This window comes from Octodon degus, unplaced genomic scaffold (genome assembly GCF_000260255.1).
Source record: "Octodon degus isolate 3935 unplaced genomic scaffold, OctDeg1.0 scaffold00082, whole genome shotgun sequence".
Lineage (NCBI taxonomy): Eukaryota > Metazoa > Chordata > Mammalia > Rodentia > Octodontidae > Octodon > Octodon degus.
In genome coordinates this window covers 1952194-1961062 of record NW_004524658.1, presented here as the reverse complement: position 1 = coordinate 1961062, position 8869 = coordinate 1952194, and the positions used below count along the sequence as shown (strand labels likewise).

Sequence of the window (8869 nt, the reverse complement as noted above, 5' to 3'; positions counted from 1 at the left end):
TTGAACTCAGGCCCTTGTGCTTGCCAGGGAAGCTCTTATTCCACTGAGCCATCTCCTTGGCCCCTCTTTTTAACTTTTGAGGTGCTATGATGAATAGATTGTGTAGAATCTTGTACACATTATTCACTGACACATATTTTTATTGCTCTTGGTCTATAACAAGGAGCAGAATTATTGAGTCAGTAGTTAGAAGGCTGTTAAATTTTTAAGAATTGGCCTAATACTTTCCTAAATTAATTGTACTATTTTACATTTCCAATAGCAATGTATAATTAGAAGTTGTTCACTGTTTTCACCAGTATTTGGCAGTACTAGTTTTTTTTTTTTTTACTTTTAAAATTTTTATCATGTTAATATATAGAATGTTGAATCCCATTGTGCTTATAATTTGCTTTCTTCTGGTGACTAATTTAGTGCAAGCAGACCCAATGGCACTGTCAAATACTTACACCTCCTCTAAAGGGAAAATACACCAATATGTATAAATTACTTGTTTTGATCTCTTTCCAAGTAAATGAAATAGTCTCTTTATTATACCAGTCATGACTCTGCTAAATTATAGTTACAGATTAAGTTGCTAAAAAGTGATGACCCTCTCATAGCACCAAACATACACTATCTGTGAGTACATGTATGATTAGGTAAGTAGTCATAACGTCTTTATCTTCCACTGATGATTTAGGAGCCTGCAGGCATGAATTCACAGTAAGCAACTACAGCATTGTATAGCTGTATACAATGTGCTTATTACAGGGTCACACTACACAGATCAGACTTGTAGTGACTGTTCTATTTTCAGCCTCCCAAGCCCTGGGATTATAGGCACACACCACCACATCCAGTCTCAGTCACCTTCTCAGTGCACCCTGGGGCAGGGCCAGCAACGCATGCCAGGGGATCGAACCCCGGGCCCCTGCACCTGCTTGCAGGAGCTTTAATCCACTAAGCTATTTGGCCGGTCCCAGATTTTCTTTAAAGATCATCTAGAGATGCAGTTAAATGATAGATAACCTGATTTCATGGAACTACCACCAATACAAGAATTTGAGGCATAGTTATGCATTGTTTTCATGCTCAATAAGATTAAATCAACTACAGATCATTCTAAAAGTAAACTATGTGATATTTTTTCTTTTGTGTCCACCATTGGTTTAATTGCAGTCTATAAATGTGCTATTTGATAAATCTTTCTGAAATCTTGCTTGAAATCCCTCTAATATAATCTTACTAAGGATGTCCATAAAGATGAATTTCTTCAGTCAAATCAATAATGTCTCAGTCTTTCTACTAAAGGGAAAATACGCCATGTTTTTGGCATCATAACTCAATAGCTAAATCTTGGAAGCGACCCGTGTGTCCATCAACTGATGGAAGAATAAGTGTGGCATTGATGCAAAATGAAGTACTAATTTGTCACAAAGGAAGATAAGTCTGAGCTATTTGTGGAAAACTTGATACACCTGAGACAGTAATGGTAAGTGAAATAAATCAGACACACAACCTGTATATGAAAAGTCTAAAATATAAATAGAGAGCAAAATAGAAGACAGACAATAAAAAAAGAGGGAGAGAAGAGCTTTGAAAACATGAAGGAGACCAGGGGATGGAGGGAGCAGAAGGGATGAGGGAGAGGGGAGACCGAAAGACTTCACACATGTTGTGTTCATGTGCCAACTTCACGTGATAGATGCAATCATTCCATGCTCCAGGCATGAACTGGGAAACATTGTATATATGTACCTATGTACTTTTTTGAGACAGGGTTTCCCTATGCAGTTAAGGCTGACCTTGAACTTATTACATAGCCAAGGCTGGCCTTGAACTCACAGTGATCCTACTGTGTCAGCCTCCTGGGTGCAGGGATTACAGGCATGCGCCACCACATTCAGTTCATTGATTCTGATTCTAATCCTATGAAAAGTGACTAAAACCCAGATGTGGTTGTGCACACCTGCAGTTCTAGCACTCTGCTAGGTAGAGGTATGAGGACAGCTGTGAGTTTGAGGTCAGTATGGGCAACTTAATAAGACCTTGTCTCAAAATAAGAAAAAGGGTCAAGAGGAGAGCTTACTATGAAGGCCTTGGGTTCAATTTCCCAGTACTTAAAAAAACAAAAAAAACCCCAACAGCCTGTGAAATTTTAGATCACTTTTGCCTCAAACTTGAAAATCAGGGCAGAGAATACCAACTGAGTCAGAAGCCAACTAAGAACATTGCTCAGGACCTCAGGGTGGGAAGACAGGGAGGGCAGCTGGGTGGCACAAGGCCATGTGTCCCATTCTGTCACCATCACTTGTCCCCTGGGCACTGGCAGTAATGATCTTTTTAATTAATTGATTAATTTTTTTGGTGGCTGGCTCAACCCACCTCGGGGACAGGGCTGGCATGGCATGTCCTGCCAGGGATCGAACCACAGTCCTGAGTGTTTGCCTAAGTTTGCCTAAGCAGGCACATTAGACTGCTGAGCTATTTCTCCTGCCCAATAATGATCATTTTTTTAGCTCCTTGTTCCCACTTAAGTGATACTTTATAGATCAAATGTATGCTGGTTCTCTACTCAAGAGCAAATTACCATCCACAGGGGATGATCACTCCTGAGAGTGGTGGCTAACACCTGTCATTCTAGCCCTTAGGCGGCTGATGCAGGAGGATCGATGTGGGTTAAGGGCCTGACTGAGTTACAAAGTGAGTTCAAGTCCAGCCTGATCTACAGAGTGAGAGCCTGTTTTAAAATAAACAAATACAGCAGATGACCAGCCAGCAGGGTCTTCTCTGCCTTTTCTGTTTCTGCCATTGATATTGCCTAGTACAAACCATCCTTCTTGTTTTCCTGTTTACTACAGAAAACATCAAACAAATGCTAAGTAGGGATGATCATAACAAAGCCTCTCAACTTGTAGCCCATTTTCTTTAGGTCCACATATTCTGCTCTTGTCCCTCCTACCCTTTGGATTATTTGGAGTGAAGGTCAGACTTCCCATCGATTCATCTGCAAACACTTCAGGATATGCCTTTAAAATATAAATGGCTTTCCCCTCCATTTTTATTGTCTTAAGTACACAAAACAGTATCATCCTAACCATCCATTAGGCTGCCATCCAAGAAAAATTTTAAAAATTGACAGAAAGAATGGCATTTTTGTAGTCAACTTCTCTGATAAATTGAAAAACATCATCCTAATAACATAGCCTAAGGAGCTAGTCTTTCCAGCAGTCATGAGAAGAGAGATTCCGAGTGCTGCACCTGTATACCTAAAAGCACACATGGCACTACTATAAAGAAACTTATTAATGAAGCCTAACTTTTGTTTTATTAATCAAAATAATAATTTCTCAAAAGACTCTTCAAAACAAACTCTAAAGCTGGGTCTTCTTTGCTTTATACTACTTGAAAACTGTGCCTGTAATGTCAAATTATTGTCCACCACATACCACAAACTATAATTTTGCATTATGACACACTGTTTTCTCCATAGGTGTGCCATCAGTACATTGTTTCAAGGAAAATATAGTTGTAGTGAAGAGATGGTGCGGTGAGAATCAGAAGAGTGAGTGAGTTTTTCCTAGATTTCCTTTTCAGGGACTCCTGCCACTGCTTTCCTCTATCATGAGCTGGATATTTTACCTCAGCTTACCATTCTGCTTGGTCCATCCATTTATCTGACGATTAAAGAGATTCTGAGTGTATGGAAATATGCACTATCCATACAATTGCTTTTCCAAAGCATAAATGGTTTCATGTACAGGATTCCTTTTTTTTTTTTTTTTTTTTTTTTTTTTTTTTTTTTTGTGGAACCAGGGATTGAACTCAGGCCCTTGGGCTTGCCAGGGAAGCACTTATTCCACTGAGCCATCTCTCTGGCCCCAGGATTCCTTTCTTATAGCTTCAGTAGATCAAGACCAGTCCTACTCCTGGAAGGGAACCTGGTATCTAATGAGACAGTGGAGGGTTTGGTAAAGGTAACTAGAAAACAAAAGTTTTGTATGTGTTTGCGCAATGGATTTGAGTGACGATGTGCTCATCACCACCAGCCAAATGTGCAAAACCAGTTGGCACTGTCCCTCTTCAGGGACATCTGGAGAGGGTTTTCTTGTGTAGTGGAATTTTGGGCTGTTGAATTTGTACAGGTGATTGAAACACTAGAATTGGAATGGAGGGCTGACCAGATAGCTCAGCAGACTAAAGTGCCTGCTTAGGTAAGCACAGAGGCCAGGTTCAATCCCAAGTGTGCCATGCCAGCCCCGCCCCAGGGTGCGCTGAGATTGGGCATGGTGGCACACGCCTGTAATCCCAGCTTTTGGGAGGCTGAAAATGAGAATTATTATGAGGCTGATCTATGTAGTGAGACCCTATATACCCTCTACTAAATAGTTAAAAAAATTGTTTCTGGAATTGGAACGCAGATGACAGAGGTGTACAGAAATACATTTGATGGATTCCTGAGCTTGGAAATCCTTGGCACTTCCTTTTTGCTCCTCCAGAATATAGTACCACGCAGCAAAAGTAAACCCAGAGTTTAATCACTAGTCTGGCCAACCTTAAAAACTCAAATACTGTTATCTGACCTTGCTCAAGTTTTGCAATATGATATGTGCCACGTGGAAAATATGTTAACACCCAGAACAAATATACATAGCACCATAAATGCAGGGACAGAAGTTAGGTCTTTGCGTTATCTGTGGCAAAAGGAAGATGACATAAATTACTGGGCTTGAGTAAAACTGGAGACGGGGAGAGGTTTACAGTAAGGACTTTGATGTGGACCCTGATTCCTGGAGCTCTCCAGTCCCCTCTGTGCTCTCCATAGGTCTGGATAGACCGTCACTGTGGGGCTACTTCCTCCTTGCCCTCTGAGACCTGCCCTGACTTCTAGCACTGGTGCACACTCTGGAAGCTCCGTCTATAGCCTCTGCCAGTGGGATCTGGAAGGAACATTGTCCTTGTTGTTCATTTCAGCCCAAGTCCTCTTTTGCCTGCTAGGATGTGTTTGGTCATCAGGTCAGTACATCCTGGGTGTCCTTGGGATTGGCTGGTCTAGAAAAGAGTCTGCCTCATGGTCCTCTCTCTGTCCTTTACATCTGGAACTTGAATCACATTCATAGTCACCTAGAATCACTTGAGACAGTTGTCTAAACTGTGAGGGTTTGGATATTTGTGCCCCTGGAAATTCCTCTGCCAAGAAATCTATCACCAAAAAGAAGGTGACTACTTAGGGAACCATTAGGTGATGGGATTAGTGCCCTTGTGAAAGAGCCTCTAGAGAGCTACTTTGTCCCTCCATTATGTAAGGATGTAGCTAAATGGCATCAACCACGAGCTATGAAATGAGCCCCAAGAATGCTGTCACCACAACCAGACACTGACTCTGCTGGAGTCTTGATCTTGGACTTCTTAGCCTCAGGACTGTGAGAAAGAAATTTCTGTTGTTTACAATCTATGTAGCCTGTGATATTTTTGTTACAGGAGCCTGAAAGGATTAAGGAAATAGGCAAAGTTTAGAATCGCTCGTTAGCTCTCCTAGATATTCATCTCCTGATAAAGACAGTCCTGTTGGACAAAAGCCTTTGAAGAATAGCTCAAAGCTATGGACCATAGAACCAGAGACCTGGAATGACACATGGGTCTGTTAGTTACTACTCAAGGGACCTTGGGCAAATACTTTCCAAGTATTGGTTTCCTTACTTGTAAAGGAAGGAGAGCTGTATGAGCCCCATCATATTCTTTGAGACGCACTGACCTAATAGAAGTGCTTTGAGCATACAGCTACTGCTCAATAAAGCATGGCTCTCACTGTCACCTCTTTCCAGGGAGATCTACAATTGTACCTTTGCTTCAAGTGTTTGGTTCATGGTGCTGTGGATTTTGTTCATTTATTCACTGATTCAAACTCTGCTTCAGGCACTGTTCTAGGCAGTAATTCTATGTTTGTGTTTTCCTCACTGGGCTTCATGCTGATATAGGTAATGGATTCATGTCCAGCTATGATCCAGATTAGGAAACAAAGGAGAAATAGGATGATACAGTCATCAAATAAGCTGGCTTCTTACCATATAGCACTGCTTTGAATACCGCTTCTAGGGCACAGCTAGGTACAGCCAGGTAAATTTTTGATATCACAATTTTTTTTTGTTGCAGAATATAAATGACAGCAATCCTTGTCTGCTAGAGTTGTGTAAAGTGAAAGCTAACACTTTGGGTTCCATTCTATTAGGACGGGGCACATAGTAGATGTGCAATAAATAGCTATACTATAAATTTCAAGGTCCAAACTTGGATTCCAAGAACCTAAATTTCAACTTGCTTACCAACTTCAAAGTCCAAAATTAATTAAAATTGTGATGCCTTTGTATAGGAAAGACTATTACCTTTAAATTATGCTTTATCCCCATATAATTTATTCACTTATCCCTCTTCTTGGGGGAGGAGTGCTATTGGGATCCAAGTTCTGTACTATGAACTTGAATTATTCTATAGTGTAGATGTTTGATTTTATGAGGGGATTCCTAAAGCAGTTTACTGGACTGTTTACCTGGATTCATCTCAGACTGAAAAGTTGGAATTGCTTGTTGAAGGATTATAAAAAGAGGGACTGGAGCCAGAGGTATAGCTAGCTCAGTGGCACAGCACCTGCCTGGCAAGCATGACATTCTGAGTTTGATTCCCAGTACCAAAGAGGGGCTGGCGAGGACTGGAACTACAGCTGTGTTACAAGCCTGAGCTTCTTTAAGACAAAAAACAACAACAACAATAACAAAAAAACACACAAAAAACTAACAGATCAACTGCAGAAAAAGGAACAGGGTGACTTAGCTAGAGTGAGCTGGTCACATTGGCTGCACCAAAAGGAAGGGTCAGTACAGGGCGGCAAAGAGCCAACTGTGCTGCAAACAAAGGACCTAGGTTAAGGCCTGGGGTGTTAGCAAAAAATGCTGCTCTCTCATTTGTCTTTTCAGCTGGACATGGGACGTGGGTAATATCACCACAATCAGTGATGTCATCTTTGAATAAGGAGAGATAGAGACTCACACAGGGCTTGCACCAGGGAGATTCTATCCACAGATGAACAATTCATTAGTCATTCAGAACTAAAGCTGTCACTAAACTTTATTCTGTGTGTTGAAGAAAATGAAATGATGAAAAAAGTGAAAGAGGAGGGTGATATCAACATACTGTCAAGACCTAGTTAAATCTGAATATCTATCTACACAGTATTTTCTATCCTATGGGATTTGAAACTTAAACTAATGGTGCTAACTATTTTCCAAGCTGAAACTGCTAAATCTAAAGGACATGCCTCAAGTCTTTTTTCTTTGCTTCTCTTTAGCATGTTTTTCTTTTCTGGACCACAATAATATTACAAAAATATGATGAAATTGTACTTTCTTGAAGTTTCAAGAAACATACTTTGGTTGAACACTTATTTTCAAGGTAATTATTGTAAAATTTTATTTTAATAATAACAATACATATTCCTTAATGAGAATTACTTTTTTCTCAGATTCCTCTCTCTATTCATTGAACAGTTGTTGTTTCATTAATTTGTAAAAAATGACACATTTAACATATTTGTTGTCTAAGAATTATTATATCTACTAGACCTATGGTAAGCAGAAAACACCTAGCCACAGAGGAATCCATCAGGTCAGGAATCTGATCTCTGGAGTGCATGCAAATGTGATCATCATAGCAAAAAAGCCTTCATAAATGTGATTAAATTAAGGACATTGAGATGAGGGGACTATCCTGGGTGACTGAGAGCACCCAATCTAAACATGTGGGTGTTTAACAGCAGAGATTTGTTTGTTGTAGCCAATGAGAGACATGAAGAGGGCTGCCACCATTCTAGTATTGAAGATAGAGGGAGGAGACCATGAGCTAGAGAAAGCGGGAGGCCTTTAAGCTAGAAACAAATGGGAGTGCTCTTTTCCCTAGAGAAAAGAGAACAGCTGTGCCAACACTTTGATTTTAACCCAGGAAGACTCTGCTGAACTTTTAAACTACTAACCAGTGTGATAAAAACTCACTGGGTTTGTGGCAATTTGTCATAGCTGCAATAGAATATTGATAGAATGTGAGATGGGTGATATTAGGATGCCGTGCTGTGGTATTTGGTGACCAACACACTTGCACTTTCTGTTGCTTTCATTCCTTCATAAAAGAAAATCTGTAGTTAGGAGAGGCTCTGTCAAGGAAACATAGATAGTGGGTCCAATATTTTTTCTATGAAAATTTAGTCCTTATTTTCCAATGTTTCAAATTTGTACTCACAGATGACCCCGTGAAGATACATCCCATGTCCAATTCATTGAGATTTGTATAGGTTTATCACTGAACAATTCAGTTCCCAATACCTTTTCCTAGTAATTCACAAGCTGTACATTTTAAAGTTGATTCTAGTTTCAACAATCAAAAAAACCAAGAAGTATCTCCCCTGTTTTCTACCTTCAATCCTTGGCCACACACACTGAGTCATTAATCTTGCTTTCGTCTCTTATGCTTCCCAGAATGATGCCTAAGAATACAGAAATCTGGAAATTGAGTGAAAGTAGTATCAAAAAATTAACAATTTGATAAATGCAGTTGGTATCCCCATTGCCTCTCCAGGAATTTCTGGAACTGAAGAATGATAAAGACATTTAAGAACTGAAGAATTGTGCTGTATGTGCTCGCTTCGGCAGCACATATACTAAAATTGGAACGATACAGAGAAGATTAGCATGGCCCCTGCGCAAGGATGACACGCAAATTCGTGAAGCGTTCCATATTTTTTGGGCATCCGAGATGAACACACACTTCTCAGAGGAAGAAATTAAACAAGCGAATAAATACATGAAAAAATGCTCCACATCGCTAGCCATTCGTGAAATGC

General features: G+C 40.1%; 1 protein-coding gene and 1 non-coding gene across 4 annotated transcripts in view; one reads left to right on the top strand and one right to left on the bottom strand.

Moving 5' to 3' along the window:
* The window catches only part of Arhgap15 (Rho GTPase activating protein 15), a 662961-nt gene that overhangs the window by 99569 nt on the left and 554523 nt on the right, over positions 1 to 8869 (bottom strand). The gene's annotated exons all lie outside the window — the stretch shown is intronic.
* Positions 8663 to 8769, top strand: LOC111818182. The gene has a single exon (XR_002822237.1). It is a non-coding gene; the product is annotated as a U6 spliceosomal RNA (small nuclear RNA).